General features: G+C 43.2%; 1 pseudogene; it reads right to left on the reverse strand.

Annotated features, from left to right (window-relative positions):
* Positions 1-15985: 15985 nt before the first annotated feature.
* Positions 15986-16709, reverse strand: Pitpnb-ps1 (phosphatidylinositol transfer protein, beta, pseudogene 1; annotated as a pseudogene).
* Between the last annotated feature and the right edge of the window lie 7704 nt (positions 16710-24413).

Here is a 24413-nt window from a genome sequence, read left to right on the forward strand (position 1 = left end):
CAAGAGGCTGAAGCACGAGGATCATAAGTGTGATGATAGCCTGGGCTACATAGACAGATTGATACCCCCACCCCCACCCTCAAAAAAGGGATTTCCAGATTTACCATAACTGTCATTCGGGCCATTAGATCCAGCCATAATCCTAACTACTCAATGGAAGAATTATTAATAAACCTGTTAATTTATTTAACAACTTGGACCATAAGGACGAATCAAAAGAAAATACAAAGGCACAAATAATTAAATTTCAGTTGCAATAAGGTATAGTTTGTATAAGCCTGTAATGACACTAGTAAGAGAACAAATGCCCCACAAGAACGTGGCAGCGATGTGATGAGATGGGGAAAACTCTCAACTTGCTGTGCCAGCTCTTAGGCAGCGGAGGCAAGAGGATCACAAGCTCCAGGCCAGCTTGTACCACGTAGGTATAAAACAACAAACCGAAGAGAGGGGCTCACAGGAGCTCGGGTGGGGTTCAACGGTAGATTGTTTGCCTAGCATGTGTGAGGCCCAGGATTCCATCGCCAGCATGACAGAAATCATAAATAAATATGTAAAAGTATTCAGAGACAGCAGCCAAAGTGGTGGCTCCGTGGTTAAGAGCTGGTGGCTCTTCCAGATAGCCTAAGTTCAATTCTCAGCATCCACATGAGGGCTCACAGCTGTCTGTCTGTAATTCCTTCTGCCTTCTGTGGGCACCAGGCATGTGTATTGTTCAGAGATACATGCTGGCAAAAAGATAACCTCATACACATAACATTTAAAAAAAAAAAAAAACTTTTGCAGTGTGTTTAGGGCAGCCTCTAACCCCAGCACTCTAGGAAATAGAGGCTGATCACTGTGAGTTCAAGGCCAGCCTGATCTATATAAAGAGCTCCAGAATCAGCCAAAACTTCATAGTGAGACCCTGTTGCAAAAGAAAACAATAATAGTAATAGTAAATAAAACAATGAATCCTTCTTATTTTGGAAAGACATACCCCTAGAACTTTCAGGCTGATGTTATTTTCCCTTCGCCGGTTCCTTGTTTTCCATAAAACTTTCGACAATTGGCAAGCAGTATTTGTAAACTCAAACTTTACCATGGAATTACTATATTCCAGATGAGTAAAAAAATGTCACTTTTAATCAATGAGGAAAGACCATACTCAGGGCATTCAACCAACACTTGTTAGACAGCTACAGTGCTAGGGGCACCCATATAAGTGTCAATGAGACAACCCAGCACCAGCCCATGTGGAATTGAGCAGGGACTCCTAAAAGTTGCACATAAGCCTGGGTATCAGTGCACGTGCCTGGAATCCCAGCACGTAGGAGGCAGAGGCAGCAGGATATCTATGAGTTAGTTCAAAGTCAGCCTGGTCTACATTGTGTGACCCTAGCTCAGAAACAAAAAACAAACAAACAAAAAAACCCTACAGGTATAAATGGCAAAACAAGTAGACAAATAAAACAGAAACAAAAAAACTAAAGCTTTTGTTCGTTTGTTCGTTTGTTTGTTTTTTAATGTGTGCAAGTGGTTTACACTTAAGTGGATGGTCCCCTCGAAGGCTGGATAGAACAGGGTTTCAGATTCCCTTGAACTGTACATACAGACAGTTATGAAGTGCCATGTAGATGTTGGGAATCAAACCTAGGTCCTCTGCATGAACAGCCGGTCTCTCCAACATTGATGCTAAAGTGAATCATTTTGTTTTGTTTTGTTTTGTTTTGTTTACTGAGACAGGATTTCTCTAATACTCCTGGCTGTCCTAGAACTTGTGCTGTAGACCACACTGGCCTCGAACTTACAGAGCTCTACCTGCCCCTGCCCCTGCCCCTGCCCCTGCCCCTGCCCCTGCCCCTGCCCCTGCCCCTGCCCCTGCCCCTGCCCCTGCCCCTGCCCCTGCCCCTGCCCCTGCCCCTGCTCCTGCCCCTGCCCCTGCCCCTGCCCCTGCCTCCCCAGTGCTAGGATTAAAGGCCTATACTAGCCCTGCCCAACTAAATTATTTTTTTATAAGTTGCCTTGTTCATCATGTCTCTCCACAACAATAGAACAGTAACTAAGACAGATAGGAAGAAACTGTTGCCATAACCACACACATACTAATAATTAATTGCTTTTAGTTATTATAAAAAGTAATGTTTTGTTATAGCATTTTCATACATATATATCACTAAAATGTGACTTTTTTTTTGTTTTGTTCACTTGGGGGTTTGTTTTTTATTTGGTTATTTTGGTTTTTTGAGACGGGGTCTCTTTATGAAGTTCTAGTCATCCTGAAACTCCCTATGTAGACCAGGCTGGCCTCAAATTTACAGAGATCCTCTTGCCTCTGTCTCCTGAGATGCAGAGATTACAGGCATGTGCCATCATCCCCTGCTAAGGTTCGCTCTTATTCAACACCCCTGCTCTGTTTGACCCCTTTCTCTCCCCACTTAAGATTATTTTTTAAAGACTTTCTAGTTTCTAATTAATTAATCTAATTAACTAACATGCAACTTTGTCTGGCTTAGGACTCACTATGTAGACTAGTCTGGCTTGGAACTCACCAAGATCCATCTCCATTCTGGGAATAAAGGCTGTTTTAGGATCACACTGTGAACCCCAAAATTGTGTTATTTACTGAAAAAAAAAAAAAACTATTTCTAGTTGAGGTGTGGCTCAGCCTTAGCATATACCTTTAATCCCAATCAATGAAGGTAAAGTTAGTTTGTAGAAGGAAGCTCCCATGTTTGAAAGTGATGTCTAATTGAGTGGCAGACAAAGTGATGAATCAGAGAAAGATTTGACAGAATAGGATATGTACAATTCTCATGAGAAATGAGAGGAAAGAGAGGCTTCATAAAAGGGAACAGTGCAGAGGGAGAGAGGAGGAGGCAATTTTAAGGTTTTAAAGAGACAGGTTGAAGAAAGAGAAAGAACAAGCTAAACACAGTTGAAGACAAAACAAGACAGAGAATGAGGAATCAGAAGATCAGAACATACAGTCAAAGTTAGTATGAGGCCAAGCAGAGCAATTCAGTAAGATACTGAGAGAAGCCAGATTGAATCAGACAGCTAGGAGTTTGAGCCGGAACAACTGAGTTGAATCAGTGAGCCTGAGTTCAAAAAGAACTACAACAGATAAGCTTATTCAGCAGCAAATCTCAGAGGCTGAAAACATTCTAGGCCTAGATAAGTTTGTACAGGGGCTACAAGCTTCCAGGACTAGACCCAGGAATGAATACATTATACTCCTTTGAAGTCCTTTAGGAGAGCGGTAAGGAGTTCCTAGATGCCTGACATTGTCTATGACACTTTCCTACTTCCCTTCTGGTATCACCTCCCACCTGCCCACCTAAAGGTGCTACTTAGAGGGCTGGAGTGGTGGCTCAGCAATTAAGAGCAATGTCTGCTCTTCCATAGGTTCCGAGTCCAGTTCTCAGCAACCACATGGTGGCTCACAACCATCTAAAACGGGATCCTCTTCTGGTGTGTTTGAAGACAGTGATAGTAATATTCACATACATAAAATAAATCAGAAGAAAAGCACTACGTTTAACTCTTTCTGTGATTTTCTATCAGGCAGTCAGTTGTGTCACAGGCCTCTAATCCCAGCGTTCAGGAGGCTGGGATAAGAAAATCTTCGCAAGTTGAAGGCCAACCTGACTGGCAAAGTGAGAATCTGTCTTGTAAAAACAAGCTGGAAAAATGGTTCAATCAACAAGTGCTTGCCATATAGACATGAAGATCAGAGTGCTTGGATCTCCACATAAAAAACACAGTATGATAGGATGCTTCTGTAAACTAAATGCAGAGAGGCAGAGACAGAAGGATACTTTGGGGCTTACAGGCCAACCAGTCTAGCAGAAGTAGCGAGGAGTTCCAGTTTCAGCAAGAGACCTTGTCTTAAAAAATAAGGTAGAGGGCAACTGAGGAAGACATCCAGAATTGATCTCTAGCTTACACACACACACACACACGAATATGTACACAGACTACCCGTCACACTGAAAAAAATTAACCAGACAAAGCTATGCAAAGAAGTTCTACATCCCCTATGGTAATTGAGCTTCTGACTCATTGATATAAATTGCTATCCATCTGCCTCATCCATCATAATTTTATTTTTAAAGCTATTGGAAATTAGCCTCTTTCACATCATGCCACATTCATTAAAGCTTCAAAGCAAATGTCTGTACCAGAATAAATTCAGTTAATTACTTGAAAAATAATATTTCCTGTAACCTCGGTAGGAATCCTGAGAGAATGATATTCTTCCTACAGGTTAGCAACCTACAGGTCATGGAGAATAAAACGCAATTAACATTACTGATGTTTGTAAGAAACAGAAAACTGAACAGCTCATGGAAAGTTGGGCAAGGATGAGTCCTTCCATAAGAGTTCGTAAAACAGGACAGCCCCTGTGGTGGTTTGGATGAGAATGGCCTCCAGACTCATTTATTTGAATGTTTGGTTCCCAGTTGGCAGGCTATTTAGGAACAATTAGGAGTTGTGGCTTTGTTGGAAGAACTGTGTCACTGGGGTTGGGTTTGAGGATTCAAAAGCCTTTGTCAGGCCTCTCTGTCTCTTTTTCGATGCTAGCTTCCTGTAGATAAGATGTGAGCTCTTGCCAGGAGTGGTGGCACGTGTGTTCAATCCCAGCACTCAGAAGGCAAGGCAGGCAGATCTCTGTGTGTTCAAGGCTAGCCTGATTTGCAGATGGAGTTCTAGGACAGTCACAGCTGTGTAGAGAGACCCTGACTCAAAAAAAAGAAAAACAGTAAATTCTCAGCTACTGATTCAGTGCCATGCTTTACCTGCCTGCTGCCATGCTCCCCACCATGATGGTGACTTGCCTTGACCATGGTGTCGAGTAATTAAGACAGCCCCCATCTTAGAAGAGTACAGATCTCTATTCACGTGTTTCACACTGCTGCAGCTGCCCAGGCTCCAGTATATGTGTCTTAAGTGACAGCACAGATGTTGCTGCAAATAGGAACACACAGGACTCCAGGTCAACTCTGGAGTAGACTCTTCACCAGGACAACTGCTGTTGGTGTCCCCACTTATCTGTCACTGCATTAGTCACTTTGAGTTGCTATGACAAAAATATCTGAAATCAATCTAAAGGGATTAACTCACAATTTCAGAGGTTCCCTTCCACAAACCACTGGTTCTGTTGCTGCGTCTTGGCCTGTGGGGACTGCAGGGAAGAGTCTCTTACCCCATGGCTAAGAAGCCCATCTTGAGAGAAGGCAAGGACAAGATCCAGCCATGAAAGTGTACTAGCATTCTCCTATCATCTCACCACTACAAAGACAGAAGAAGGAGAAGGATCACTTTGACTTAGCTGGTACAGTCTGGGCTACATAGTGAGACCCCATCTTACTTTTTTTTTAAAAAGAGCTTTTCTTTTCCTTTATTGAGGGAAGGTGTCTTAGTTACTGTTCTATTGCGGTGAAGAGATACCTTGCTCACAGCAACTCTTATTTAAAAAAAAAAAAAAGCATTTAACTGGGATTGCTTTACAGGTTGAGAGGTCTAAATCACTATCATCATGGCAGGAAGCATGGCAGCACACAGGCACACATAGTGCTGGAGAATTAACTGACATCTGGATGTTCTAGCTGGATGGGCAGGCAGAGGGAGAGAGAGGTTGAACATGGCTTAAGCACTTAAAATCCCAAAGCCCACCCCCAGTGACACACTTCCTCCAGTAAGGTCACACCCACTCCAAGAAGGCCACACCTCCTAATAGTGCCGCTCCTATGAGCCTATGAAGGCAGTATTCATTCAAACCACCACATTCCACTCCCCCTTTACCATGGGCTTATGGTCATATTGTAATTCAAAACTTCATTCAGTCCAACTTCAAAAGTCCCCATCCACAGTTTATCACAATCTCAAGTCTGTTTAAAAGTTCAAAGTTTCGGGCTGGAGAGATGGCTCAGCGGTTAAGAGCACCGACTCCTCTTCTTGAGGTACTGAGTTCAATTCCTAGCAACCACATGGTGGCTCACAATCATCTGTAATGAGATCTGATGCCCTCTTCTGGTGTGTCTGAAGACAGCTATAATGTACTGATATACATTAAATAAATATTTTTTTTAAAAGTTCAAAAAAATTTTTTGAGACTCATGGAAATCTCTTAACAGTAACTGTAAAATGGAAATGAAAAAGCAGATCACAACTAGATGGTGGTGGTGCACACTTTTAATCATAGCACTTTAGGAAGCAGAGGCAAGCAGATCTCCGAGTTTGGGGCCAGCCTGGTCTACAGAGGGAGTTCCAGGACATCTAGAGCTACAAAGAAAAACCCTGTCTTGAAAAAGAAAGAAAGAAAGAAAGAAAGAAAGAAAGAAAGAAAGAAAGAAAGGAAGGAAGGAAGGAAGGAAGAAAGAAAGAAAGAAAGAAAGAAAAAAGAAGGGAGGAAGGGGAAGGGAAGGGGAGGGAAGGGAAGGGAAAGGAAAGAAAAGGAAAGGAAAGGAAAGGAAAGGAAAGGAAAGGAAGGGAGGGAGGGAGGAAGGAAGGAAGGAAAGGAAAGGAAGGAAGGAAGAGAAAAAAAGCATATCATACACTTCCATTCAGTATCATTCCAAAAGGGAAGGGAGCATAGCGAGGAAATACTGCACCAAAAGAAGACCTAAAGACAACTGGGCAAACTCCAAACTCTGCCTCTCCATGTCTGGTGTCAAAGTTCTCTTCAGATCCCCAACTTCTTTCAGCATTGTTGACTGCAACACGCCTGTCTCTCTTGGGCTGGTTCCACTCCCCATTAGCAGCTCTCTTTGCAGGTAACTGATTGCTCTGGCATCTCTAACATCTTGGGGGTCTCCAAGGCAATCCAGGTCATGGAGGGAGACTCCATAACCCCTTTCCTGTATCCTTGATTCTAAAGCCAGAACCACATGGCCAAAGCTGCTTAAGTTCTGCTGCTCGCTGGGGCTGAAATGTGGCCCTCTTGTTCAAATACATTTCCACCAGCTTTCTGGTTTTGATGGTTCCTTTCACTGCTTAAACTTGGCTGTCCTGGAACTTGCTATGTAGACCAGGTTGGCCTTGAACTCAGAGATCCCCCTGCCTCTGCCTCCCAAGTGCTAGAATTAAAGGCATGTGCCACCATACCTGGCCCTGAGTTGTTTTTTTCCTTTTCACAGGTTGGAAGCTTAGCTGGATGAGGTCGTGCCCTAAGGTCACCACTCTATTATTCCATTTAGTAACAGGTTTTCCTCTAATCTGTTTATCTCCTTGAACATGGGACTTAGCTCCATTCCACTTCCTGTTGCCCCTTTCTCCTCAAACTGTACTTTTTTTGTGTTTTTTTCCTTGCTCAGATTGCTACTTTTCATTATAGATCTGCATAAGCCTGGACACTGATTGAAAGACCCCCAGAGCAGGGAGACCCTCACTCAAGTCTCGGGATGACGCTACCCCCCAAGAACTCACACAAGACCATCCTTGCTTAATCACATGAGGTTTATCGATAGGAACCAGTCGAGACTCATATCCCACGCAGGGGCAGTGGAGTTCGACCACCAGTAGCTAAGAGAAGGGGAATTTAAAGGGAGAAACCACAACCCAAGGGAGTAGGGAGGGCGTCATTGGAAAATGTCGAGAATACCAGTGAAAAATCACAAGGAGGGGCTTCCTGTTTCTCAAGATTGTTTAACTTTATGGTTTGCTAGTTCCTGGGAGAAGCTTCCTGTTTCTCAAGATTGCTCTCTAAGATTTTAATCTAACTTTATGGTCAGCTAGTTCCTGGGAGAGAGTTGCCTAACCGGCTAATGTAATTACCCATTCTATGGTCCTAGGAGAAGCTTCCTGGAACATACAATTCCAGGGCCTAACCAGTTTTTTTCTTCTACTCTGAACCTTTGCCTGGCGGAGGAGGCAACCTTAAAACTTCTACCTTTCATAATAACCGAGCGACTCAGTCAATACTAGGCTGTTTTGAAATCCCCCTGCCAACATTAATCTAAAACTATACAATTTAGCCTCAGGGAGACTTTTCGGACAGGCGCAAAAGGCAGCCACATTCTTCACCAAAATATCACAAAAATGATCTCTAGACCACATATTAATATTCTTCTTCTCTGAAACCTTTCAAGCCGGACCCACACAGTTTAAATCACCCTCAGTACCACTGTCTCCTGTGCTTCTGTTAGTAGGGCTCACTTAGTGACATTTTAAGTGTTCAACTGCTTTTCTAACCCAAAGCCCACATTTCCCCAAACAATAGCAATCAGGCCTACACGGCAATACCCCGGTCCCTGATATCACCTTCTGTCTCCGTTAGGGCTTCTATTGCTGTGAAGAGACATCATGACCATGGCAGCTCTTACAAAGGAAAACGTTTCATAGGGGCTGGCTTACAGGTTCAGAGCTTCAGTCTCTTGTCATCTTGGTGGGAAGCAGGCAGGTAGGGTGCTGGACAGTTAGCTGGGAGTTCTACATCAGATTTCAGACTTGCTCCCCCAAAACAGTGAAATAATCATTCGTAGACATACTTCTTCAGACATGCTAAAAGTGAGAGGAGGAGTAAGGGAGGAGGAGCTGTATTCAAGTCCCTGTCCTTACAGCTGCAGGAAAAGAGCAGAACAGAGATACCATAGGCACCACTGTAAACGCCAAGAAAGACTAAAGGTAGCTTATGAAACATCAGGATTACCAGGAAGGTTTGACTGTTAGTCTCTGGCTCCGGGCTCCACTGAATGGGACAGAAACACGCATGTCTAACAAGCTCCCCCCAGGTGCTGTTAATAGTGTTAAGTCCTGGGGCCAGACTGACAGAGGCCCAATATTCCATCAGAAACACAAGTGAGGTTCAAAAAGCACAAAAGTCTGTGCCAGAACCCAGTTAGGCTCTCCAGCAGTGTGGCCACAGGGATCTGTTTACTGGCTTATTTGGCAAACCTTAAATTTACATTTTGGTGTTCAGCAGATAGGATGTTTTACAGGTACCCAGAAATACACATGCCTATAAGTCTAGCACTTGGGAGTCTGAGGCAGAAGGACTGACACAGGTTTGAGAACAGCCTAGCCAGAACTACATAGAAAAACTCTGTTTGGGGCTGGAGAGATGGCTCAGCGGTTAAGAGCACCCAACTACTCTTCCAGAGGTCCTGAGTTCAATTCCCAGCAACCACATGGTGGCTCACAACCATCTGAAAAGAGATCCGATTCCCTCTTCTGGTGTATGTGAAGACAGCTACAGTGTACTTATATATAATAAGTGAATAAATCTTTAAAAAAAAAAAGAAAGAAAGAAAAGAAAAACTCTGTTTGGAAGGTGGGGGTCAGGAGCCAATCAAGGAAGGAAGGGAGAAAAAGAGCAGCCTTGGCCTGTAATCCAGTCCTTAGGAAGCTGAGTCTGAGCCACACAGAAAGGGTTCCAGGCTACTAAAGCTCATCAGATGGGCTCATTTAGATCCACAGAACACTTTCAGGATCCAAACGAGATTCTCTTGTATGCTGCTTTTAAATTTAACCAAACTTTTTAAAAAGATTTATTTATTTTATTTACATGAGTACAATGAAGCTGTCTTCAGACACACCAGAAGATGACATCATCGGATCCCATTACAGATGGCTGTGAGCCTCCTTGTGGTTGCTGGGAATTGAACTCAGGACCTCTGGAAGAGCAGCCAGTGCTCTTAACCGCTGAGCCATCTCTCCAGGCCCCTGCTGTTTTTAAATTTAATTCTAGATGTTGACATTCTTTGGAGACCAACTGGCATAGACATGTAAATCATTACAGTGTAAATGATTTACATTGCAGTGTTTCCAAAGCAACGACATAAAAAATTTTCAAAGCTGGCCCAGTAAATGGAGCAATCATCAGCTTGTCAACTTTATCCCTTAGAAGCTGATCGTCCTTCACCTAAATCCAACAGTATTACCAAATTGGTCATACGTTTATCAAAGCCAAATACTTAAGCAAGACACACCTGTGAGCCTATTCCTTGGGCAACTGAGGCAGAAGGATTGCTGCAAGTTCTAAGGCAGCATGTGCCACATGGCAAGTTCTAGGCAACCTGGGCTGTGTAGCAAGATGCTTTTCCAAGCAACAACAAAAATTACTAGATTTCCCCAGGTGGTATTAGTTTTCCAACATTCTCCATACACTATTGGCTCTTTGGTTTGTTTGTTTGTTGTTTGTTTGTTTTTAAGATGACTTAATCTTTCTAAACGGCTGTTATTTTCTGTGTATGGGTGTTTTGCCTCCATGTACATACCCATGCCTGGTGCCCATAGAATTCAGAAAAGGGTTGTGATCCCTGGAACTGGAGTTACAGACAGCTGTGAGTTGCCATGTGTACACTTGGAGTCAAACCTGGGTCCTCTAGAAGAGCAGCCTGTGCTCTTAACTATTAAATCATCTCTCCAGTCTTGTTTCCACTTTTTTTTTAAAAGGCAGGGTCTCACTATATATCTCTGCTCAACCTGGAAATTAACATGTAGATCAGGCTGTCGAACCTTCGTCAACCCTCCTATCTCTGTCTCCTCAGTGTTAGGATCAGAGGTGATTCATACCACACCCACTTTATAAGTAGGTTTTCCACTTTATAATCTATTTCTCTTCATAGTTACTTAATAAATATTGAGTACAGAACAACATTGTTCTACTTTAGGTATTTTGTTAAAAAAGAAACAAAGTTGCCTTTCAATTATATTCTCCAAATCTAAATTATGAATTAGATACCATAGGTGATTTTGTTTTTCTCCTATAATGTCAATTCTGGGTTCTGGGTCAGACTCCCTACCAGTAAATTCCTGAATTCTGCCCATTTTTCTTCACTAAAATGAGCTATCAAGTTTTGGCTTGTTATAGATTTGCACAAATGAAGAAAAAGTAATTAAACTTTGAATTATGGTTCATTTGAAGAAACTTGTTATTACATATTTTGTAGCATAGTATCTAATTCAATATCTCTAAAATTAAACCACAGTGAGTTAATAATGAAGCAAATGGAAGAACACAGCACAGATTCATTAAGATATGAAGCAAAACTTGGTTACAGAAACAGCAACAGCAATACAAAAAGCAGCTTAACTGGAAATATTGTGAAATTATTTTCAACTTCATATGTTAACTGAAGGAGATGCTTTGATTGCTATGTAGATAATAGAGAAAGACAAAGTCATAAGCCTGGTAAAAATCTGTGTGAGCAATTTACAAATTGCTTATGTTCTAATATAGCACTCCACGGTGGTACATTTAATAGGGAGAGAGTTCAATTTTAATAAATGACAATTAAGTGAATGGTTTGAGGAAGTTGTTCAAAAATTTCAAGTTATATTTCGTCTTTATAGCCAGTGAGCAACAAACACGGTCTCAAGAATAGCACTCCCCCAGCACCTGCTTGACAGTGAGTTAAATATCTGAGTCTTTTTTGAGGGGAGAGTAGGGGTTGAGAGATCCTCCTGCCTCATTCTCCCAAGTGCTGGTGTGCACATCTGTCTTAGTATTTAAAGAAGCAAAGAAAATAAGGACAGAAGAAGTGACTATCATTGGGACTGGGAATTTGCAAGCAAGAGAGATGGCTCAGTGGTTAAGAGCACTGACTGCTCTTCCAGAGGTCCCGAGTTTCTTCCTCCAGTTCTCTTTGCCAACCCACTGCTCTCCATGCAATCCTACCTCCAGCTTCTACTTCACATTTCAGCCAACTCACTGAGAATGCCGAGCCAGATATGACGATATACCCCTGTTGCCCCAGCACTGAGGAGGCTGAGGCAGGAGGATGGCAAGTTCAAGGCTGGCCTGGGCTACAGAGGAAGATAGAGCATTGTTGGGATGCAGCTTGGTATTTGCCTAGCACACTCAAGGTTCTGTTTTCAATACCAGAAAAGAAAAGGATACAGTTGCTGAAGCAGGCAGCCTAGCTTGAAAGTTGAAGAACCTGGGTCAGTTTACCTGTTGACATTGTGAATGGAAACAATATTGACACAGTTTAAGATGCGATGACCAAGCTACAATCAGATTCCTATGAGGTGGGGCTGGAGAAATGGTTTGCCAGTTAAGAGCACTTGCTTTTCCAGGGACTATACTTCAGTTCCATAGCAAGCGCTCACAACTGCCTTAACTCCAGCTCTAGAGGAGTTTATATCTTTGACCTCCACAGGCATAGCACTTATGTGCACATGTACACACACACACACACACACACACACACACACACACACACACGTACATGTACATGTACACGTATACAGGTACACACACACAATTTAAAAATAAGAGAAACAAATCTTTACATAGAAAAGAAAGGAAAAAGATTAAGTGAATTCAGACAGTATGTTTTGAAAGGCTACCTTCCTGTGGTAGGCGGTTCCTGACAGTTCCCAGTGATCTCTGATTCTTGGGTTAGATCTGTGATACCTTTCCTGAGTCTGAGCTGAAACCTAATGACTTCCTCATTTTTTTTTTTTTTTTGTTCTTTTTTTCGGAGCTGGGGACCGAACCCAGGGCCTTGCGCTTCCTAGGCAAGCGCTCTACCACTGAGCTAAATCCCCAACCCAACTTCCTCATTTTTTTAAAGATTTATCTATTTTATGTCCTTGAGTACACTGTAGCTGTCTTCAGACACACCAGAAGAGGGCATCAAATCCCATTACAGATGGTTGTGAGCCACCATGTGGTTGCTGGGATTTGAACTCAGGACCTCTGGAAGAGCAATCAGTGCTCTTAACTGCTGAGCCATCGCTCCAGCCCCTAATGACTTCCTCTTAACATATGGACTATAACAAAAGTGATGGCAGATGGTGAGTTTTCATTTGTTTTGTTTTGTTTTGAGAAAAGGTTTCCCTGTATAGCCTTGGGTGTCCTGGAACTTGGCTCTGTAGACTAGGCTAGCGTCTAATTTAGAAATCCACCTATCTCTGCCTCCTGAGTGCTGGGGTCAAAGTTATGCACCACTACCACCTGCCTTTGATGATGATTTTTTTTAATATGAGTTAAACTGGGCTATGTGATAACCAGATAACTGGTAAGAAAAATTTTTTTGTATCTGTCTGCAGATGTGAAGATGTTTTCAGAAAAGATTAGCATTCGAATGTATGGACTTAGTGAAGGAAAATACACTCACCGTTGTCATGGATATCACCTAACCCAAGAAGAACACAGCCAGAACGCAGAATACATTTTCTCTGCCTGAGCTAGGAGAGTCACTTTGATCAATCTTGCCTATTGCCATGTGCTTCCTGGTTCTCAGGCCTTTCTTTAGCTAGAAGGAAACTATCAACGGTTTTCCTAGGTCTCCAGCTTGCAAACCGATACCACTTCCTGCTTCCCCTCCTTCTGTTGCTAATGATGCCACGTCCCCCCAGTGTTGTGAACTGCTCTTAGGAGAGGCTTGTGTAGTAAGGAACTTCGGCAAGCCTTTGGCTACCGGGCTGTGAGGAAGTGAAGACTTAGTAGAACAACTTGCAAGGAACCTCAGCCATCTAACAGTCCAATTGAGTAGACAGCTGATCCTTCTTGACTGAGTTTTAACTGCCTCTGAAAACATAGCCAAGTACAATCAGATCCCTGATCCACAGAAACTGAACTAATAATAGCTGTGTTAAACTAGGCATGGTGGTGCATGCCTTTGATCCCAGAACTCATGAGGCAGAGGCAGGTAGGTCTTTGTGAGTTCCAGGCCAGATAGAGCTGCATAGTGAAATCCTTTTTAAAAAGGTTATATTAAGCCATTAAATAGTAAATATAGGGGTAATTCCATGTATACACACACACACACACACACACACACACATACACATATGGAATACATATATTATATGAGTACACTGTAGCTGTCTTCAGACACACCAGAAGAGGGCATCAGATCCCATTACACAGGGTTGTGAGCCACCACGTGGGTGCTGGGAATTGAACTCAGGACCTCTGGAAGAGCAGTCGGTGCTCTTAACCACTGAGCTATCGCTCCAGCCACCATCCCCCCTTTTAGGAGTAATTTCTTATGTAGCAATAGGTTCAACAGCATCAAGTACCCTACGAATGTCAGCTAGTGACAGAATTCTTTAGTTTCTTCCCAACAGAACCACTCACTCCAAGTTGACCAAACTAACAGGAAGAAAAATATTTAAGTCCCTTTTTTTTTCAAAATTTTTACTTATTCACTTTACAATTCTCTCTCTTTTTTGCATTTTGAGATCAAATTTATTTTTGTTTCAGTTTTGCTTACTTTGTTTTACTGTGATTTACACAAGCGACTGCCAAGTAAACTGGGTTCTTTGCATTCACCACATCCCTCAATCTCCACAGCTGTTAGAGCAACACGAGAGTCCATACTGGGCTCTGATTTCCTTGTGTGCCCCAGGTCTCAGAGAAACTACAGATGACTGTGAGTTGGTTTCACTGGAGGAGACAAGGTTGGCAATGACTCTTCTGGTGGTGACTTTCCCAGCTCCCAACAGTGCCCAGGGAATAACCACCTTTATCTTGAGCTTAGAGGACATGGAACCCAGGGCTTGTTGCTGAGGCTAACAGGGCAGCATGATGCAGTAGGAATCTCTGCCATTTCCCCCATGGGACACAGGGGAGGGCAGAGGGGACATGAAGATCAAGCCTGTCAACAGAGGAGTCACCACTGTGCTCTGACTGCAGGGTGGAGGTTAAAAGGCAGTGTGTAACCTGAAGGATTCAACAGTGTGATGCTGGTCAGGGTTCCAGGACTGAGGAGAGGAGAATAGCATCAGATGGAAAGGTGATAAAAAAGAAAATCCTTCCCAGCTACTGCTCCTTTCTCTTAAAAAAAAAAAAAGAAGAAGAAGAAAGCAGAGACAGAGAAGAAAGAAGAGGAGGAGGAAGAGGAGAAAGAGGAGGAGGAAGAAGAGGAGGAAGCAGAGTTGTCAGCAAGGCCCAGGTCTAGCTGGGCCTCAGGACGGGGACAGGCCTGTGCCATGCTCAAGTTGTCCCTGCTCGTGTCAGCATTTCCTCCTAGATTGGACTGTAACTGGAAACAGCCGGGCGGGACCACTCTCCTACCCTGTGAACTGAGAGCAATACAGACCATCCAGTCTCCAGGCCGTAATTCCAGAAGAGCCATTTCAGAAACAAAACTCCACAGAAGTGCTCTGCACAGCCTGCAGTGCCACTCAGATTAATTGCTTGATCACCCTGTTTGCTTAGCCAGAGTCTGAATATTTTCTAGTGTTTATTATAAATCACAAACTGTCATCACTGTTTTTTGTGCTAGATTTGATGTAGAAAAATACTTGAAATTCAAAATACAAAAATCCAATAAAAAGTGACAATTTTTTAAAAAACTATATCCCCAACCCTCGGGCAAACCAATAAAGAGCTTTCACTCCTCACTTGACAGATATCATTGGATTTGGCTAGAAGATAGTGGCCACCCAGAAATAAATAGTTATAAATACATCCAGAGTTTACATTCCATAGTCACTGGAGTATCTAAAAAATTGAAGAAATCTTTCTATAGGCATTGTTGCTGATGGAATGAGACTAAATGTGTGTGTGTGGTGACTTGAATAAAACAGAAGCATAACCAAAGGCTGTACACACTGGTCCACACCTGGCGTTCACGAAGCACGCCAACCAGCACCACAGGGCACCACAGGGCACCACATGGCAGTCCATTTGTCCATCCAGGGCATCATGTTGATGGTTATTAATATCTGTTCCAGGTATATATATTGAAAATATTTTTGTTAGTATTTTTGTTGAAGACAGGTGCAGTACTTTGGAGAAAATATATTGACCCTTTTGATCTTTACATGTGTATATATATATATATATGTATATATATACATATATATATGTATATACATATTTGTGTGTTGCGTGTGTATATGAGTATGTGTGTGTGTGTGTGTGCGGGTGTGTGTATATGCTCTCGAGTGTGCACACATGTGCTTGAGTCATCAGAAGCATACACTGGAAACGTCAATACCGAGATGCTGGTGGCTTCAGTCGTCACAGGCCTTACTGGTCCCCCTCACTTGGCCTTGACTCCATAGACAGTTTGATAATGTCTCTGAAATACAGGGGGCTCATCTAGGCATCAGCAGCCGACATGCCTGGCATGGAACCCTTCTTACTCCTTGTTTCTAGCTCTTTCTGAGAATCTTTCTCCATTCTCCTAATGTCTTCCATTATCAGGCCAATCCACTTGTCAATCCAACAAAAGAGCTGGCGATGTAAGTTTATAAATATCCGTTTTCCTTGCTTCTGGATGAAGTTCTCTACTTTGCTCTGCAGCCCCCCACCACTTGAACTTGATGGTCACCAGCGCAGGCACACATCTTAGGACAGTCAGGGGTGTTTGCCAGCTCCTTTACTGGTACAGCTTGACTTTGATCCACAATGTCTATGTGGGCAATGTCAACAGTTTTCCGTGTGTGTGTGTGTGTGTGTGTGTGTGTGTGTGTGTTATTTAATATCTGTGAGTACACTGTAGTTATCTTCAGACACACCAGAAGAGGGCATCGAATCCCATTACAGATGGTTGTGAGCCACCATGTGGGTGCTGGGATTTGAACTCAGGACCTCTGGCAGAGCAGTCAGTGCCCTTAACCACTGAGTCATCTCTCCAGCCCTCCCATGTGTTTTTATCTAAACCGTGAATGTTTTCTAATGTTCCCAAGTCAGGTTTGCGCCATGTTTTGATTTTGATAATGAAGTCATCTTTCATGGACTTTTTTTGTTACACTTGTTCTGCAGTAGGGGTAAACATTCCGACTTTCTCATGAAATACCAAAGAGGCCTCGGGAGCAATCATCCTCACGAACGCAGGAAACTTGCTCTTCAGGAGGTAGATTTTGTGTGTGTACCGTCCCTTCTCACCATCATTTTCATAAGGTTCGTTCTTCAAGACTTCGATTCCTTCTCCACCACCAGTTTCATTCTTACTCCATTCTGTAACACAGTAAAGCTGTCCAACCTGATTCTGTTCAACTCTTGAACAGAACACGGCAAAACCACACAGAATTCCTTAATCAGCACCAAGAGGAAGCCCTCACAGCTGCCGCCGATAGCCGCCACCACAGGGCCTCCTACAATTCTCTTTTTAACCTTCCTCTTTCACATAGAACAAGTTTCATGAATATCTCAGAAAGGACACTTCAGGAGTGTATTGAATTAAGGTTTAGTTATTTTTAATGACTGAGAAAGAGACAGAGAGGGAGAAGGAGAGGGAGAGGGAGGGAAGGAGGGAGGGAGGGAGGGAGGGAGAGAGAGAGAGAGAGAGAGAGAGAGAGAGAGAGAGAGAGAGAGAGAGATTCTGTGTGTCTATGTCTAGAGCTTCAAGCCAGCAAGTGATTTAAAAAACAAAAAAAAAGGACAGAACAGAGAAGGAATCCAAGGTCATTTCAAGGTCATTCAGGGTCTTGAGGGCAATAGAAGAGGCTTAGGTTTTTATTCAAAGTGTGATGGGAAATGAAGAGAGGACATTAAACAGAGTCATCAGATGATGTCATGTTTTAATCTGAGTCTTAGTTCTTGTGTAAGCCCCTCTGGCTTCAGTGTGGAATAAAAGCTTTAAGTCAAGGATGAGGCAGAGAGACAAGCAAGTGAAATGCTCAATATTCTACATTGCGACAGTCTCATACTTCAGGTCAAATGCACTAGTAAAAAGTGTCTGAGCAGAGGGGTAGATTTTGAAATGTGGTTGATAACACTGGCTGAATAATGACAGGAGAAAAGAGGCCCTGAGTTTGGCCCACTCAGGTTTAGTTCGACGTGTATGAAAAGATGGGGAGAGCTAAAGAACGAGATTCTGCTAAAAACAACAGATCTACCTCAGGAGGGAGGACTTTTGGCCTTGGTGAGCTGCTACAGACTGATCTCCACCTCCTGAGTGTTCCAACCCTGACTTCCATGTCTAGTTGCTTCTGGCTGTTCATCTGATGCTGCCCCAACCCTGCTCAATACTGCTCTGGACAGGCCTCTGGTATTTCAGGATTGACATGCCCAGTACTCTGCAGGTCATTCTCTCTCATTCTCTCCCCCCACCTCTGTGTGTGTGTGTGTGTGTGTGTGTGTGTGTGTGTGTGTGTGTGTGTGTGAGTGTGTGTGTGTGTGTGTGTGATGTTTGTGTTTGATGTGTGTGTGTTGTGTATGTGGTGTATGTGTGTGGTGCTTGTGTGTGTGTAGGGTGTTTCTGTGTGATATGTGTGTGTGCGTGCACATGCATGAATGGAATCTCCTCTAAGTCTGCCATTTAACATGGGTGATGTGGGTTTTCTGACCAAAATAATGTGAGGTACTTGAGACCAAACCCAGGAACCTTTCACATGCTAGTCTCATGCTCTACTGTTCCATCTTCTAAACTCCCTTTCCCTCTCTTCTCCTTTTTTTTCTGTCTCCCTTTTCCTTTCTTTTTTACAATACAGTTTTATTAAGAAGAACGCTCATTTATTTTAGCTCCGTGCTAATTTGTTTTAGTAGTAAGTCAAATGTATTACAATAAATTTAACTTAGCAACTGCTCATTGTTGCTGGGTATACTAATTAGTTTTACATGGCAGCCTCAAGATCTTCTTATAAACACTTGATTGTCTTCCTTCCCTCCCCCTCCTTCCCTTCGTTTTCTTCATTTTTTTTTTCTTTTTCCGGAGCTGGGGACCGAACCCAGGGCCTTGCGCTTCCTAGGCAAGCGCTCTACCACTGAGCTAAATCCCCAACCCCGTTTTCTTCATTTTCTATTTCCTTCATCTCTCTTCCTCCTCTTCCTCTCCTACTTCTTCTTCCTCCTCCTCCTCCCCCATTTTACATTTTATTTTGAATCAGGGTCTTCAACTCATGGTCCTTCTTCAACCTCCCCAGTAGCTGTGCAGGAAACACAGCCTTAATCTAATGCATTTTGGCATAGCCACTTCCTTTTTTGACCATTTTCTACAGCAGGTCACAGAAGCAATACAACCTTACAACGTTTTAGCGCCATCTCCTGGAATAGCTAGGGCATGAATACCATACATGAAAGAGTGTCCTGAGTAAACGCTCCCTTTTTGATTTTTAAATTCAGTACCCTATGGCCCCCAGGATCCAGTCCCATATACATACCCTGGTTCCTGAGGATACACATTAGCGAAGGCCGATGACTACTTCAGGGTACAATCTTTCCTTTCCCTCCAAAGCAGGGCCCACACCTCTGGATCTGATGACTAAGACAGATACAGAGCCAGAGCTACACAGAGAAACCCTCTCAAAAAAAAAAAAAAAAAAAAAAAAACCCAAAACCAAAACAACAACAATAAAAACTGACCATACATAAACACAAAATAAATGTTTAAAAATATGCATTTTTTAAAAGTTGACAAGGTACTTGCCAAGGTTTGGCAGACCATGCCTGTAACCCCAGCATTTAACAGGCGGAACTGGGAGGGTCAGGAGTTCAAAATTATTCCTACCTACATATAGTGAGTTCTAGTCCACCCTGGGCTACGTTCAAAACAAAACAAAAGACAGGTATCACCGTGGCCTGGAAAGACTGGATATAGACTAGAATATATCCAGTTCAGCTTTCCTAATGCAATCCCCAATCACAATGGTGTGCTTCAAATTATTTTTTTAAGATTTTTATTTTTGTGGTTAGTTATGTGTATATGTATGTGAATGTCTAGGGAGGGGGATGTACATGTTGAGTGAGGACTTCCACAGAGACCAGAAGAGGATGTCAGATTCCCATGGAAATACAGGATTGGTTGGCAACCTGAGTTCAATCCCTGGGCTACACACACACACACACACACACACACACACACACACACACACACTAAATAATGATTTACATCATTGAAAATTTTAAAAATTAAAATAAGACAAACAATAAATAAATAAATTTAACTTAAAAAATATGCTGACAGGTATGAAGCTGTGATCATTGGTTGCTGGCTTATCCACATTGTACCTCTTTGGGAAGATATCTGCCCACAGTGGCAGTCTTCTGAGTAACAACATGCAGAGGAGGGCATCAATGTGCTTCTTTTCTACTCTTGACAATTTAACGGCAGAAAAGGGTAAAAGAGCTAGACATGTCACACATGTATGTAAACCCAATACTCTGGAGGATACAACAGGACTGCTATAAGTGCTAAGGCAGTGGGTGCTATATATTGAGACTGTCCCAAGAAAAATGAGTGGACTGGAAGGACGGCTCAGCAGTTAATTACTGGCTGTTCTCACAGAGGACCTAAGTTAGCCACCAATCCTGATCCAACAACCTCTTCCAGCTTCTGAGAGCTCCAGGAATGCACACAGTGCACATAAACATACAGACAAAACACTTAGACACAAAACATTCACATAAATTGTTTTTTAAAAAGTTTAAAAAGAAAGCGATTGTGGGTGAGGCTCTGAGTCTAGTATGGTCATCCTGCTTCTGCTTCTCAATTCTGGGATTATCCTGGCTAAACAAACAGAAACAGATTGTTAATTGAGTGTGGAAGCTAGGGCTGTAATCTCAACACTCGGACGACAAGCACAGGCAGGATTCCCTGAGTTTGTCTGAAGTTTGAAGCCAGCCTAGCTAAAGTGAGATCCTGTTGGGGGAAGAGGACCTGGAGTTTGCTCAGTGAAAGCACTGAGACCTAGGTTCTAGTCTCAATACCCACCTGGCAGCTCACAACTTTAGTTCTAGCCCCAGGGAATGCAAGACACAAGACATATGCATATAGGCAAAATGTGTGTGTGTGTGTGTGTGTGTGTGTGTGTGTGTGTGAGAGAGAGAGAGAGAGAGATGCTCTAGAGGGCCTTGGGTGGTTTCTATCCTGTTCTATCTGTTCCTTCGGAGACAGCATGCTTAACTCAGGGCTAAAAGTGTTTGTGTGGACCTTGTTATGTGCGTTCTAGGATCCAAACCACAGCCCTCAAGATTGTGGCAGAAGCAGTAAACTGATAAGCCATTCTCCAGTCGCCAACGTTTTGTCATTAAACGGTGGGTGGGGCAATGCCTGGATACTGGGGCACAAGCCTTTAATCCCAGCACTCAGGAAGCAGAGGCAGGAAGGTTTTTGTGAGTTCCAGGCCAGCCAGGTCTACATAAATCCAGTGGAAATATACAGGTTCCCTCCCTATCCCCTTTCTTTTCTTTTCTTTTCTTTTTTTTTTTTTTTTTTCGGAGCTGGGGACCGAACCCAGGGCCTTGAGCTTGCTAGGCAAGCGCTCTACCACTGAGCTAAATCCCCAACCCCCTCCCTATCCCTTCTTAAACAGGGTTTCTCTGTCTATCCCTGGCTGTCCTGGAACTTGCTCTATAGACCAGGCTTGTCTGGAGCTCAGAGATACGCATGGCATTGCCTTCCAAGAGTTGGGATTAAAAGTGCCTAACCTTGGGGTTGGGGATTTAGCTCAATGGTAGAGTGCTTGCCTAGCAAGCGCAAGGCCCTGGGTTCTGTCCCCAGCTCCGAAAAAAGAAAAAAGAAAAAAAAAAGTGCCTAATCAAAAAAAAAAAAAAAAAGGATGCCTACATTCTTGACGGGTTTTCCACTAGTGCCACCTGGTGGGCATTCATGAAATAATGCACCAAAAGAAAGTTGGCTGAGCCTGCTTCCTGGGACAGTTCTCTCAGTACCTCGGTCTACTTGCAGTCTAAGAAAATGGTTTTTGTTACTGAACTTGCGGATTATAGCCTGTGACCCCTACCTGGCTTGTGAGTCTGAGGACAGGTAAACTCGGCTCTAATTGAAGCTGAGTTTGCAACTTGGTGTTAAAGCTCAGAGGCCCCCAGGGGTTGGTGAGATGGCTCAGCGGTTAAGAGCACTAGACTGCTCTTCCTGAGGTCCTGAGTTCAAATCCCAGCAACCACATGGTGGCTCACAACCATCTGTACCGAGATCTGATGCCCTCCGAAGACAGCTACAGTGTACACGCATACATAAAATAAGTAAATTAAAAAAAAAAAAAAAAAAAGCTCAGAGGCCCCAGGTAACAGAGAAGCTGTAGGATTTTAAGTGTTTTGCCATTTCCCATAGGAAGCAGGGACCCTGAGCGGTGGAACAGTGAGCAGTGAGTTTGTGAAAGTAGCTCGCTCAGACTAAGAACACACTTGTTACTTAAACAACAACAACACAGTTATTCAGTTCCTTTCCCAATACTACCAGAGACATGCTTAACAAATTGGGACTGCCAGGCCATTATCTAAGACTGAAAAACAAACACGGGTACAAACCCCATCTTTCCTTGCAGCTGCAAAATCCCCTGCAGGTAAGCTATGTAAGTAAGTATAGACATTCTAAAACAGAGTAATTTCCTCCTTTCCAGACACAGAGACAAAAGGGCAGCTCTGATTTTAGTCACTTTCTACACTGAATGAATAGGCTTGACCAAGACGCACCCCCCAGATTCAACATACCACAGTAATAAGTAGCCTTTGCCTGTGGTGTAGGGAACATGATACCAACAATGAGTAACTCCACTGCTCGCTAGGGAAATTGTCCAACAGGACCCTCTGGTTCTTTTCTCTCATGAATGAGTCGGTGAAATTACCTACCTTTGATCCAACTTGGCTGTCTCCTCCCTTTCCAGTCCCAGTTCATTAAATGTCACACAAAAACTGCCAGGCATCAGGATGCTGGATCTGCAACATTAAGAAACTTTTCCCAGGAGACTGGACTAAGGGTTCCTGGAGAACTTCAGTTCTACACTGCACAGCTGTCTGTATGAGGCTGTCTGACTATGAAGACTCGGTTTTTAACACAGGATTTCATATACCTCAGGTGGTCTAGAATTGTGATCTTCTTCCCTCCACCTTCTATAATACATTTCAAATCAGCATTAAAAAACATAACTCGGGTTCTGGATCAGCTGGTAGTGCTATCAAGTACAGTGAGGACCAAAGTTCAGATCCCTAGTATCTAGTCATGCTGGGTGCACAGCCGTAATCTCAGTGCTGGCAGGTGGAGGCAGGAGGGTGCCTGGTGTTTCCAGTTATGAACTCAGCTCTAGTAGATTTTTTAAAAAACGTATTTATTATGTATAAATACCCCCTAGCTGTCTTCAGACACACCAGAGGAGGGCATCAGATCTCAGTACAGATGGTTGTGAGCCACCATGTAGTTGCTGGGATTTGAACTCAGGACCTCTGAAAGAGCAGCCAATGCTCTTTTTTTTTTTTTAAAGATTTATTTTATTTATTATATATATAAGTACACTGTAGCTGTCTTCAGATACACCAGAAGAGGGCATCGGATCTCCTTACAGATGGTTGTGAGCCACCATGTGGTTGCTGGGAATTGAACTCATGACCTCTGGAAGAGCAGTCGGGTGCTCTTAACTGCTGAGCCATCTCTCTAGCCCGCAGCCAATGCTCTTAACCACTGAGTCATCTCTCCAGCCCATAGTAAGAGATCTTGTTTCAAACATGAAAGGTGCACACATCAAGCACACAGAAACAGGAGAACTCGTCCTCCATTACCAGCCTTTGCAGGAAGCAGAAAACTTATCTACTGGATTAGAGGCATTGGCTGCTAGACCATCAAACTAACTTAAAGAGTAAACAATGTGAGCTGGAGAGTTAAGAGCACTGGCTGCTTTCCTTGTCCAGAGGAAGAAAACACCAGTGCACACAAACTAAGAATAAATACATCATTAAAAAAAGAAAGCAAGCAAACATTGCCTGACAGGGTGGCATAATCCTTTAATCCCACCACTCAGTAGGCACAGGAAGGTGGGTCTGAGTTCAAGGCCAGCCTGGTGTACAGAATGAGCTCCAGGACTGTGAGGGCTATAGAGAAACCGTTTTGAAGTGAAAAAAGCAAATGGGAATCAGAAAAACAGACTTTATTTGAGTTATACCCTTTACACCTCCACTCAGCTGCAGAAGTTGTTTTTAAGTGGTTTGGTGGTCAATTGGATGAGAATGGCTCTCATGGGCTCATATATTTGCTTGAATGTTTTTGGCAGTTGGTAGAAGTGTGAGAAGGATTAGGTGTGGGCTTGTTGGAGGCGTGTCACTGGGACTGGATTTTGGAATTCAAAAGCCCACCCAGCTTTCTCTACCTCGATTGCTGTCTCAACCTTGAAGCTCTGTTACTGATTCCGCTTCATGCCTGCTATCACACTCCCCACCCTAATGGTTATTAACTGCTAAAGCAAGGCCTCAATTAAATGCTCTCTTTTACAAGTTTCTCTGGTCATCGTGCAGAAAAGTAACTAAGACTGAACTTTGCAGGACAGATTGATCGGTGTTTTAAGATCACTTGGTTCATAGGTGTTTCGTTAACAGATCCACCTTCCTACTTCCATATTCAGTGGTGGTAGCCTTGTAGAACAAAACGCGGGCGTGTTGGTGCAATTTGTCCTAGTTGGTTTGTCAATTTCACAAACCTAGACTTTTCTGGGAAGAAAATCTTAATGCCTCTGTGATGGTTTAAGAATGGCCTTTGAATGCTTGGTTCCCAGTAGGTCAATAAAGGTTAGGACATGTGGTCTTGTTGGAGGTGGTAGGCTTTGAGGTTTCAAAAGCCCAGGCTAGGGTGTTTTTCTGT

Source organism: Rattus norvegicus, chromosome 4 (assembly GCF_021556685.1).
Source record: "Rattus norvegicus strain SHRSP/BbbUtx chromosome 4, alternate assembly SHRSP_T2T, whole genome shotgun sequence".
Lineage (NCBI taxonomy): Eukaryota > Metazoa > Chordata > Mammalia > Rodentia > Muridae > Rattus > Rattus norvegicus.